The sequence below is a fragment of the Tupaia chinensis genome, unplaced genomic scaffold (genome assembly GCF_000334495.1).
Source record: "Tupaia chinensis unplaced genomic scaffold, TupChi_1.0 Scaffold144082_1, whole genome shotgun sequence".
Classification (NCBI taxonomy): domain Eukaryota; kingdom Metazoa; phylum Chordata; class Mammalia; order Scandentia; family Tupaiidae; genus Tupaia; species Tupaia belangeri.
In genome coordinates, this window is record NW_006203936.1 from 169,375 (window position 1) to 181,550 (window position 12,176).

The window sequence follows — 12,176 nt, forward strand, 5'->3', positions numbered from 1 at the left end:
TAATGTGTCTTGGAGAAGATCTTCTTGGGTTGATTCTATTTGGGGTCCTTTGTATTTTTTGCAACTGGATCTTTGAATGCCTCTCTAGGTTTGGAACATTTTCTTGCAGGATTTCATGGAATAGATTATCAATGCCTTTATGGGTGTCTTCACCTTCTGGAATGCCAATTATCCACATGTTTGGACATTTGATGGTATCTAGTACTTCTCATATATTATTCTCAAATTTTTGTGACATTTCTCAGTCTTCATGGTGGATGTTTCTAGGCCAGCAGTTTTCTATTATGCATCTGAGATTCTATTTTCTGTATGAACTAGTCTGCTTTTAATACTTTCAAGGGAGATTTTGACTTCCTGTATTATATACTTCATTTCTAACAGTTCCGTTTGACTCTTTTGTAAAGTGTGTAATTCCTCTTTTAGATCTTGCAAGAATTTCCTCACCTCCTGGAACTCATCAACTTCTTTCTCCTTTCTCTTTAGCAGTTCAGTGTCTCTCTTCTCTTCCATCTCAGTTAGCTTCGACATTATGAATGTTCTAAATTCTTTATCAGATGTTTCCATGATTTGCATTGAACTACTTGTGGATGAAGAGGAGTTATTCTTTTCCCTTGGAGGAGAGGTATTTTCTTGCTTTCCCATATTTCTTGTGGTCCTGCAGTGATTTCTTGTCATCTGATGGATGGTGTTTTGCTTTCAAATTCTTGAAGTTCAATCTGAGTGTTCAGGAACAAGCAGAAAGAGGTCATCTGGAATCTCTTTGCCATTCTGTTGTGATCACTGGTGCAGCAGATTCAGTAGATATTGAGGAATATGTTAACCCTAATAGTATTTCAATGTTTAGCTACAGTGCCCTTAGATCCATCTAGAAACACATTGAATGAATATTGAAGAGTAGAAAGAAAAGGAAAAAGAAAATTGAAAGAGAGAAACAATGACCAAAAAAAAAAGAGAAAAAAAAGACCAAAAAAACGAGAAATGTTGTAATTATTGTATTTCTTAAACAAAAACAATAAAAATAAAATAAAAACACAAAAAATAGAAAAACGTGCAGCACGCTAGCATGCCAGGGTAAATAACTACTTTGCAGGAGCCATGAGGAATCCTCTTCTGAAGCCCTCAACTCTCCTGCCAGGGTGGAAGGCCCAGAGGGGATTATTAACAAAACAAAAGGTTGAGCTGAGAGCAAGAGAAAAACTTTACCTGCAAAAAAAAATCATAAAAACTAAAAATTACAACAAAATAAGAGGACAGAAGCAGAGGGAGACAAGGACAGAGTCACAGAAACAGATAGAAGGGCAGAGGGTCTCCCTACCATGGATAACACCACAATAGCTTTGTTTGCTGGAGGCTGAATTATTGGTATAAAATCTTCATTTTTCCTGTCCCCTGAAATGACTACTTTGCAGGAGCCATGAGAAGCCATGAGGAATCCTCTTCTCTAAAGCACTTCTTTATACACACTTGAAGATAGGATCTGTAGGCACTTCAATTAGTATTTCTGAATTTTAATTATTTCATTATATATTTATATAGGTTAATAAATTAAAGAGATGTCTTCATGGAACTAAACATCTCAATGATGAGGCACATAAACTTAAGGTAAATTTCTCTCCCCCCCCACACACATTTTATTTCATTTCATTTTATATATTTATTTATTGAATATATTTTTGATTTTAAGGCATGTGAACTCACAAAGACAGAGACAGGGACAGAGATGGAGACACTGAGAGGGAAAGTGAGAAATCACCCCAAAGGGAATAGCCTTACCGTGATCTCTTCTCCCTATTCCTCCTGGGATCTTGGACAGGCATGCATATGCAATCAGTATGATTTTCAAGACCCTGGGTCTGGGACTCGCACTTTCAGTTTGCCAAATGGGAGTCCAGTGACATAACCACTACACTGACAGCTGGTCCTATTTTATTTATTTATTTGTTCAAAATACATTATAATAAAGGAAGAAGTAATGCTCCTGATTCAGTATGCTTTGTTCAACGATAATATCAAAAATTTTGATGGAACTATGAAAGCTGTGAACAACATCATTCAGGGTACACTATCTAGGCTGCATACTGACAAGAATGGAAATGTCAAGACTCAGGGCTTGATAAGAGTTTGGCTGCTCTTTTTATTCTATCTTGTTTTCTGAGCTGTTTTGGCCAGTGGGTGAGCTGAGCTCTGCATTTTCTCTTGTCCTTCATACAGTGAAAGTGTGAGAGTCTGCTGGTCTGATACTTTTCCTGAAAATGCTCTGACATTGATGGATAACACCACAATGACTTTTTATATTAAGAGCCTAGGAGGCATGTGTTATTTTCACCTAGATGGTGATCACATCAATCAGTACTGCCCTCTATTATCTAGAAAACTTGAGAAAATAAACTGAGGATGAAAATCTCTACTGAAGCTAATTGTCCCCGCCCACAGTATTAACTTGATTTTCTTTTTATGCATATTGAGGAATTTTTTTTTTATCATTATTCTGTAAAGAAAGCTATGTGCTCACCAGACAGATAAAGAAAGCACCAGTGGAGATTGATGATATGACAGTCCTTTTCCTCCATTTCTTCATCACATCAGGATTTTTAGCAGGCACACATGTGCATTTGGCATGTTTTTCAACTGGCTGAGGATTGCACTTGAACCATAGTTGTCACCATGGGATCTGGCTGCTGATGCACACATCACTTAACCAGTGTGCACTGGGCTTGACCCTGCCTTGAACCACTTTACATATTCTTTTTCTCTTTATTATTCATTCTTCTACCCATTATCTCATAAGCACGAGTGTTATAGACAACAGATAATACTCATAGCACAAGGTTTATCCTTGTTACCCATTTCTTCATCTGATTGACACTTGTAACCCCAAACTGATCAACTAATTTTCCATGAAAATAGTGGCAGATGTAGGATATATTCTCTTAACATTTGATCTGTTTAGCTAACTGCCCAGCCCCACGTTTTCTTTGTACCAATGTGCAGATACTGGAAGAAGAAAACTCTACACAGACCTTGAAAAATGTTCCTTCAATGAAAAACTCAGGAGTTTCAAAGGTAAACTATCCACATTCACTGCATGGTTTCCATTGTGCATTTTAGTTGTGATGAGGAATACATGTTTCATGTCTTCAAAGATTAAAATCATATGAAAAGTATGTGCAATTTGTGTTTTTGGAATTATGTTTTTTTTTTTTTATTTTTTGGAGATGTTTTCACTATAGGGTGCATGTGCTCACCAGACAGACAGAGAGAGACATAGAGACAGAAAGCAAGAAATCACCCCCCAGAGGGGATGGTCATGCCACAATCCCTTCTCCTCCAGTCTCCTCTTGGGATGTTGGGCACACACGCACATGTGCCTGGCGTGAATTTTAAGCCACCGGGTCTGGGACACGAACCGTGGTCGATTACGTGGGAGTCCAATGACATAGCCATTACGCTAACTGCTGGTTCCCTGGAATTTTGTTTTTGTGAGCAGTTTCATGTTGTGTCCAATTGCCCTTAATGGAGCTAGGATCAGAGAAGGGAGAGTGAGGTATGAAGATCAGCAGTCACTGAAGGAGAAAGCCCTGCCAAAGATCAAGATGGAACAGGTGACAGAAAGTCACTCCTATCCATTACGTGAATCAGAGACCAGAAAATTCTCACTTCCTTTTAAATGGTTTATTTTACTTTTAATTGTGCTACTATAACACAATTAACTATAAATTCCATGGTAACAGAAAATTAATTTCTATTGACTTTTCTCTGTATATTTTACTAGCGTTAAGTATATTCACATTGTTATACAATCATTTATTCTTAGATGTCTTTTGTTGAATCTATATTATAGTCAGGAGACATAAATTACCAACTTAAGGATCCAAAGATGAGAGCCATGAGGTTCACTATACATAACCTGAAAGATAGTTTTTTGGGGGTAAGAAATCTCCATATCGTTGAAATGAATATGTGCTGGGAAGATAAAGAGTGGCTTTCTGGGCTAGGAATCTTGGCCTCTTCACAACTTGTTCTTGGGTCCATGTGCACCTATGTGAAAACTGTTTCATTCTTTTCAGAAAGAAAGAAGGACATGGAAGACACCTGATCTTCCCTGAGGTCTGTGGAAGCAGCAAAGGAATTGCAATACAAAACACTGCAAACAAAAGTAGAAAATATCTATGACATTTGTGAAGGAAGTAGGAAGGCCACAGAGGAGTAAGATGTTCCAGTGTTCATTGATACAAATACTGCTGAGTAGAATATATGTGTTGAGCAGACTACTGTAACATATTTTAGAATTATTTTGAAACTGTGCATCCCAAATTCACTTAGCACAATATTGTTCTCATCCTTCTTGCCTTGATTTCTGTAAGTGTAATTTTTCTTTTCTGTCTAACTGGCTGTCTTACATCCTTTTTCTTAGTTCATAATGAAACATATGCACATATAACAGACAGAGAGACAGAGACAGAGGCAGAGACAGAGAGGAAGAAAGAGGGACCAGCAGATGGCACAATCGTTACATTGCTGGAATCCCATGTAGTTCTACAGTTTGAGTCCTGGACCTAGCAGCCTGAAATTCCAGGGTATTTATGCATGTGTGCATTCCCAAAATCCCAAGAGGAGAATAGATGAGCAGAGATTGCAGCATGGTCACCCGCCTTGGGGAGTAATTTCTTGCTTTCTGTCTCTCTGATTCTCTCTGTCTCTCCATTGAGAATACACACCCTATAGCAAAAATATCTCTCTCTTAAAAAAAAAAAGAAGAGAGAAAGAGAAAGGGATAAGAGCACACACAACTCAAGAGAGTCTGGTCATACAATGATTCCTTTCCTCCAGTCATTCCATCCATCACTTCTTGGACATTTGTGGGTAAGCCTGGCATGATTCAGTCTAAAATTCAAAATGATGTCACTGCTGAGACCAAGTTCCTCTTTAGTGGTGCATTATTGTTGCAATACTGTCCTGGCCCATACCCTCTCGTTTGTAATAATTTTGAGGGCAGTGAGACATTGATACCAGCATTAATATGTTCTATATCTTACATCTGGATACCCTCTGGGTCCATTCCTATAGTCATTTAGGTTTTGATCATATTCCATTGTACTGTCCTGCTATGCCGTGGTCTAGCCTCGGCCTGGATGGGTTATCTCGACGAAGGCGGCGAAGGTGAACAGAAGACAGAGGCCTCGATGCCTTTTCATGCACGTCCTATGCCGGACACCCCTCAGAGGTGGCCCTCTGAGGAGTGACAATTGCTAGGAATTATCATGCCTTTTTATTGAAAATGTGTTACATACAAGTAAATGGGAGAGGGGCTAGTGTTTCGATTAACAGCTCATAAAGTTTTTAACAATAAAGAACATAGATTCTATTCAGGGTTTGATTAAGGGTGGGTCTAGTGCAGTTCCTCAATAGTAGGTGGGTCTCCATGAAATGCAGTTTTGGGAAAGCGGTTCCAGAAAGCAGAGATGATTATCAGCTGATGCGGCGTAGCAGCCATCTTGTGATTACTGGGAATGGTGCTGAGAAAAGAAAACCTCAAGAATAGATATTAGTTTTTATGGATTTTAATAAAGAATGATACTTATACAGTTTTGTAGGGATCTATAACTTAATTTGAGGAATCCTAATATATTTATCTATTTCACTTGGAGAGGGCGGAGGTGTCCTGGGCTAGTTTTGGCCTAATCCTATTTTAGGTAAAGAAAGGATGTATTTTAAAGGGCCTTCCAAAGGTCAAGATTAATTCTGCCTAGAAAGAACTTCAGTCCACCCTCTATTGTGACTATGGAGGTAAAGCATTGTAATTAATAGTAAGTGATCAGAGCAAAGGGAAGCGGTCAGTTGGGGGACTTCCTGGAAGATTTTATCGTACACTCAGGATGTATAGGAGAGCTATGCAATTCTTTTATAGTAGTAAATTGGGGAGTCAGAGAGGAGTCGCTTCCCAGTGAGGCTGCCAGTTTCTAGAGCAAATAGCAAACAGCCTTGCTGACATGCTAAGTGACCCAAGCTTTGTTCCAAGGTTGGGGGGGGTGCACAACAGTGGCCTTGCCAACGTGTTGATCTGACTGGAAATGGAGCTCAAAGGTTGGGGGGCTCAGACCGATCCTGGGGCCTCACCGTGTCGGACTCCTCCACTGCTAGGTATTGTGTTATTTTTTATTCAGCATCAGACATTGACTGGACAGTATTTAGAGAAAAATGGAGCCCTGATATGCTGTGATCTTGCTGCAGAAAAGTTGCAAAATGAGAAATAGCTATTGACTGTTATAAAAAATAATTAGAATAATAAAAATAATGATTGGGGAAAACATAGAAAAGATATTGCATGTTGAAGTGGGGAGATTAATGTCTCTGTACTGACTGACATGCATGGCATTTCCTTTTGAAAAAGCAATGTAATACACTGTAAAGTTATATGTAATCCAATGTAATATAAAGAAGATTATGATGATAATAAAAAATTTAAAAAAATAAAAAGAAAAAAAAAAGAAAAGTAAAATAAGTTGGGAGTTTGTTCATGGCTCAGTCCCAACAAAAGCCAGTATGTTTTCTGTCCACCTTATCTCTAGTGTGAAATTCTTGGGCCCAATCAAAGCCTTTAGGTTTCATAGGGGATCACCTTATTGACAGACCTTAAACTCCACTTGCTTTCCTCCTTTTTTTTATTTTTTTTTGTTGTTGTTGTTATAGATAGGGTATGTGCACTCACCAGAAAGAAAGAGACAAGAGACAGAAAGCGAGAAATCAACCCCCAGGAGAGATGGCCACACTGTAGTCTCTTCTCTTCCATTCTCCTCTCCAAATCTAGGGCACACACACACACACACAGCATGAGTTTAAGCCACCAGGTCCGTGACTTAAACCGCAGTTGACTATATAGGAGTACAGTGACATAGCCATTATGCCAACTGCTGATCCCTCCACTTGTTTTTCTTCTAGCCCACACATGTGTTCAGCTTCTTTGAACCTCCAAAGTGTCCACCCAGAATTCATTGATGAGACAAAGGAGAAAAGACCCAAATGCCCAGCTGGACAGAGTCCTGGGTTTCTTTCTTCATTGCCTCATGTTTCTACACTGGCTCCTTACCAGTTTTTGTCATTGTTTCCTGTGGGGACATGTGCTGAGCAAACACCACATGCTCTTTTGGGGTTTGGCAGAACCTTGTAACTTGTCTTTCCCTGACCTTGGCTGCAGACAGAGCAAGGGTGGAAATTACTAGGGGCGTTCCAACAGACACATCTGATGGACTTCAAGAAACATCTTGACCCCTAATGTAGAGGCACTCTGAAGCTAATAGTTTTCCAGTGGAAATGTTCTTGCAGGAGCTGACACCCTTGTTATGAAACTTGAATCACTTTTCACTTCAGTAGATGTGGCCAGCACTGAGATTATCCTCTCCCCCTAACCAGGATCTTTGAAGGAGGATGTAGGAGTTCCATCCTGAATTGTAGAAATGTCAGGGACTGAATCACAGGGTGAATGACACCAGGATTTCTGGAAGGCTGAGTGTGTGAACCACCATCTTTTCTTTTAAGGAGGGCAGCTCTCCCCATGGCAGGAGGCAGACAAACCCTCATCTCCTGCCTCACCATGATGTGTGTAGTTGTGAGGAGATGAACTAAAATGAGTTTTTACTTTCCCAACAAAGAGACTGACAAAAAAGGACACTAATGCTTCTCCTAGATGGTTTTATCTTAGCTGATTTATGTAGTATTGAACAGAGCACAGAGCTATGAAGAGAACCTTGTATTTGGCAATTACTTTCCCTCGGACCACAGTTTAATTTTTCTTAGTCTCTCCTTAAGAGACATCCTTTTCCATCTGTCAGAGTTTGTCATTCTGTACAGTCGTAGAGGAATTTGGGAAGGGACTTTGAATCAAGACCTTAGAGATGGCTAGGAATTTCATGTGAGCTACTGGATAATGTGTATTTCCTTCCCATCTTAGGAAGCTATTTATGAAATGATGTGAATGGGAAGAGAAAGAAAAGAAGCTGTCAATTGCACAAGATAAAGAGAAGTCAGCAGTGAAAAAATACTGTATTTAAAGTGAGTTCAGATACTGAACATCAGTATCGAAGGCAACCTTCATTGGATTTTCTTGTATTTTAATCTTTACAAAATAATTAGACTCAATTAACACAGAAATATAAAGAAATGGTCAAAAGGATTTTTACACACATGCACACTCTCACACAGAGAGAACCAGATAAAAGACTAACGAGGCAGTGGGGGAAGAAATAACTAAATAATGTTGAGTTACTAAAAGTTACCTGAACCCTAGGGCTGGTTAGATTATGCGGAAACTTGGTTCACATAAATATTTCTTGGGGTGTTGAAAATAGTCTCAATTCCTAGGAAAGCAATTTGATGTAGGCTAAATCATGTTCACAAAAGTAATTGTTTCATTTTATAAACCCAGTTTTCATTGCCCTGTGAAATATACTAAAAAAAATAATTGAGCTTTGTGATAAAAGATTCTCAAAAGAAGTTTATGTAGAAATATTGAGATGGGTTAAGAAATCTTATCAACTGGGGACTCTGCTAAATTCCATAATGGATAAGGAAACTGTACAGCAATTACTTTAAACCTACTGTACATTCGTGTGACATGTACTATCTGTGGATAAATTGTGTAAGGATACAGTTGTGAGGATAACAGGAACATGGGATGATTATTGAAAATGATACTCAATGTCGTGCTTTGTCTGATAAAAGCAATGGTTCATTATAGAAAAAAAACTGGAGAAATTCAAGAACAAGTGCAGAAAAAAGAGAAGCGCCTTCAACACCAGATAACCTGCATTCTTTCAATAGTTGCAGAATCCTCCAGTACCTGAAAGAGGTGATTATAATTGCCCTTAGCAATTCTAAACATACTGTGCCCTATGTGTTTTCTTTTTCAGATCATCATTTATGAAAAAAAAGACTCATGACAACTGGGTAAGATTATTTTCTTTCCTTCATTCTGTGCATAGTTGGTCACAACTGCACATGGACATGTTTCTCTCCTGTAGCTCAGGACTTGTGCCGTGGACAGGGCAGTGGCAGAAGAAATCAGGGAGGCCACCTACTTGAAGGAACGGTATGACATTGGGACATTGGAGTTTATTTTTTATTTCTTCAGAGAGGCAGACAGACAGCAAGAGAAAGACAGGTTCCCTCACAGGGTCTTCTTGCTGCTATCTACATACAGACCAAGGCACCAAAGTTTATGGGCATGTGTATGTCTTGTGTGTACAGTGAGATGTTGGGGTATAAACTAGGGACCTTCCCATGAGGTTCTACCATCATAAAGTCTTGTATAAATACTGTTCCCCTGTGGCTGGTGAGTTATGGACAGTTTTGACATTACTCTTAGTGTATTAACATTAAGAAGCTGAGAACTAGTAAAAGGTTTCATCTTGCATTAGCAATGAGAAGAAGACCCTAGGTTATGAAAGTAAGCATAGGGTCATAAGGAGGGGCTTTCTGGTAGAGCTGGTATGAATTGGTACCTGCCTCACTGATGTTGCGATTCTTATCAACCTCATTCTTTATCTGCAAGTTTGACAATAAGGCAATATTGGAGGCTGCCCAAAGGACACAGGCTGCATCCAGCACCAGGGGGATCCAGCATGGACAACCCTGAATGGAAAGGTAGGAGCACCCTGAGAAAGTGACAGCTCAGATCCTGCTACAGAATACCTGTTGTTTCTGGGGTGACTAATACTGCTAACCTCAGGTGCCCCACCCAGATGGCTCTTTGGGCCAACCCCGTGAATGGTGGTGCTCAGGTTCCACCACTGACTGTGGACACCAGAGCTCCACCTCTCATTTATGTTTCACTGAAGAGTGTGCCTATAAGGAAGGTGGGTGAGCTCTTCTATCTCACTGTGAGTCAATGTGAAGGCTTCATCACACTTTATTGTTATGCTTGGAACAAACTACATTAACAGAATTTCAGAATGGCACCTGTAGGTTCTAGTGAAAGAATTTTTTTTTTCTTAAATCTACTTCCTAGATAAATAGTCTATTGTATGTCTGCTTTTAGAAAGTAGACATTGGGAACCAGCAGTTAGCATAATTGCTATGTCGCTGGATTCCCATGTAGTCGAGCGTGGTTTGCGTCCCGGACCCAGTGGCTCAAACTCACGCTGGGCGCATGTGTGTGCGTGCCCAAGATCCCAAGAGGAGAGTGGAGGAGAAAGGATTGCGGCATGAACATCCCCCCTGGGGGGTGATTTCTCCCTTTCTGTCTCTATGTCTCTCTCTGTCTGTCTGGCGAGCGCACATGCCCTATAGCGAAAAACCTCTCAAAAAAAAAAAAAAAAGAAAGAAAGAAAGTAGACATTTATTTAGAGGGCTTTTTTTGAGATTTTTTTTGTTCTTTATCTGTTTTGATTTTTTAACTATGAACTGTACAACTCTAGTAAATTTAATTCACATAATTTCACTCCTCTGAAATTGTGTATTCTGAAATCCTTACAGTTAAATCACATAGCACTGTCTTTTTTTCATTGGTTTCATTACTGTTATAAGTCCATTTCTGTTCATAGACATTTACACAAAACCTTATGTGATATGGAATGCAAATTATATATAGACCTAGAAGAAAAAAGTACACTGTGGTTTGAAGAAAAAGACTGGTGCTATTCTTGCCAGGATTGGTTGATACTCTTCCTTTTCATGAATTTTTTTAGCCTATGTTTATATTGTACTTTTACCTCAGGTGTAGTAGGATACTCCTATTTTAGTGTTGATTTCCAGTTAGTTGGAACCCTAGTCTATCTGCCAGTGGTTGGTTTGTTTTGAAATCCCCTAAATCAGGGTTCTGCAATGCCTTTCTCACAAGTCAGGGCATGGGTTTCTCCATTGTCTTCATGGATCATCTGAGGCATGTGGTAAACTCCCTCCCTCAACTAAGGGACCTACATACGTGAACTATAGCAAGATAGTGAGGGAAGGCATGCAGGGGTTGTTATTCTACTGCACAGAAAGTGCAAGTCACACTAAACCCCAGACTTGTCTGGCCATAGGAGATTCTGTATGTCGTGCATTTCCCATGGAGAGAAGCTGCATGATCCCTCCTGAGGATGCAGGAAAGAAAAAGGTAAATGCTGAGGCCCTTTCCAATGTGATGATGTCAGGAAACCTTAACTTTTCATGTGGTACCTCTCCTGGTGTGTGCTCTGTGTCTTTTTAAAAAGCAAAATCTTGGGACCAGCAGTTAGCATAATGGCTATGTCACTGGACTCCCATGTAGTCGACCACGGTTCGAGTCCTGGACCCGGTGGCTTAAAACACACTGGGAGTGTGTGTGTGCATGCCCAAGACCCCGAGAGGAGAACAGAGAGGAAGGGATTGCGGTGTGGCCATCCCTCCTGGGGAGTGATTTCTGCTTTCTGTCTCTCTGTCTCTGTCTGGCGAGCGCATGCACCCTATAGCAAAAACCTCTCCAAAAAACAAAACAAACAAACACAAACAAAATCTTTCCCAGGAGCCTACAGAATTCCCAGCTCATTGGAATTTTATGACATCTCCAGAAGGGTTAGAGCCTGAGGCGTGAGGTTTCACTCCTGTACATCCGGTGAGAAGACAATATGTCAGGGAGGGAAGCAAAGGGCCATGAGGGAGGGACTTGCAGTCAGAGTTGGTATGAATTGCCTTTCTACCTCCTGTAAACAGTATTAACCTGAGAAAACTATTTTCTCCCCTGGGAGTCACTGGTCTCTTGGTGTCAGAGCAGATATTCTGTTAAGTATGTTTAGATCTTTATTAGTTTATAGAGTTCTGAAAATCAAATAGGACAAGAAAGACCCAGAGAAAGTTTTCCTCAGATAGCTGTTCCTACATGTAGGGTAAACAGACTCTTTATTTGCTCTCAGTTCTCTGTTAACTTGTTGGTAATGAGTATCTGTGGTGGGGTTGGTGAAGGAGAGGTGGGACTTGTCCAGGACATAGATGCTCCTGTGTCTGGAATATGCCCTGTTATTATTCTGCAATTGTCTTATTTCATCCATTGGGACCGATCCCTAGCCTTTCCTACATGGACAGACCCAGGCCATGACATGTGGTAAGAATAGTTTATTCCTATGACTCCCCCTCTCTCCCTTCACTTTTTCCAGAACTCAGTGTAAGGGAGATTTTTGTGGCCATTATGAGTACTGGTAGAAGGTAAGGGGCCAGGGACTGTC

At 40.1% G+C, this 12,176-nt stretch overlaps 1 long non-coding RNA gene across 1 annotated transcript; it reads left to right on the forward strand.

The window, feature by feature from the left end:
* Positions 1–8,917: 8,917 nt before the first annotated feature.
* On the forward strand, positions 8,918–9,621 carry LOC102496400 (uncharacterized). Its single transcript, XR_003547435.1, has 3 exons — positions 8,918–8,943; positions 9,018–9,085; positions 9,548–9,621. It is a non-coding gene; the product is annotated as an uncharacterized LOC102496400 (long non-coding RNA).
* Positions 9,622–12,176: the final 2,555 nt, after the last annotated feature.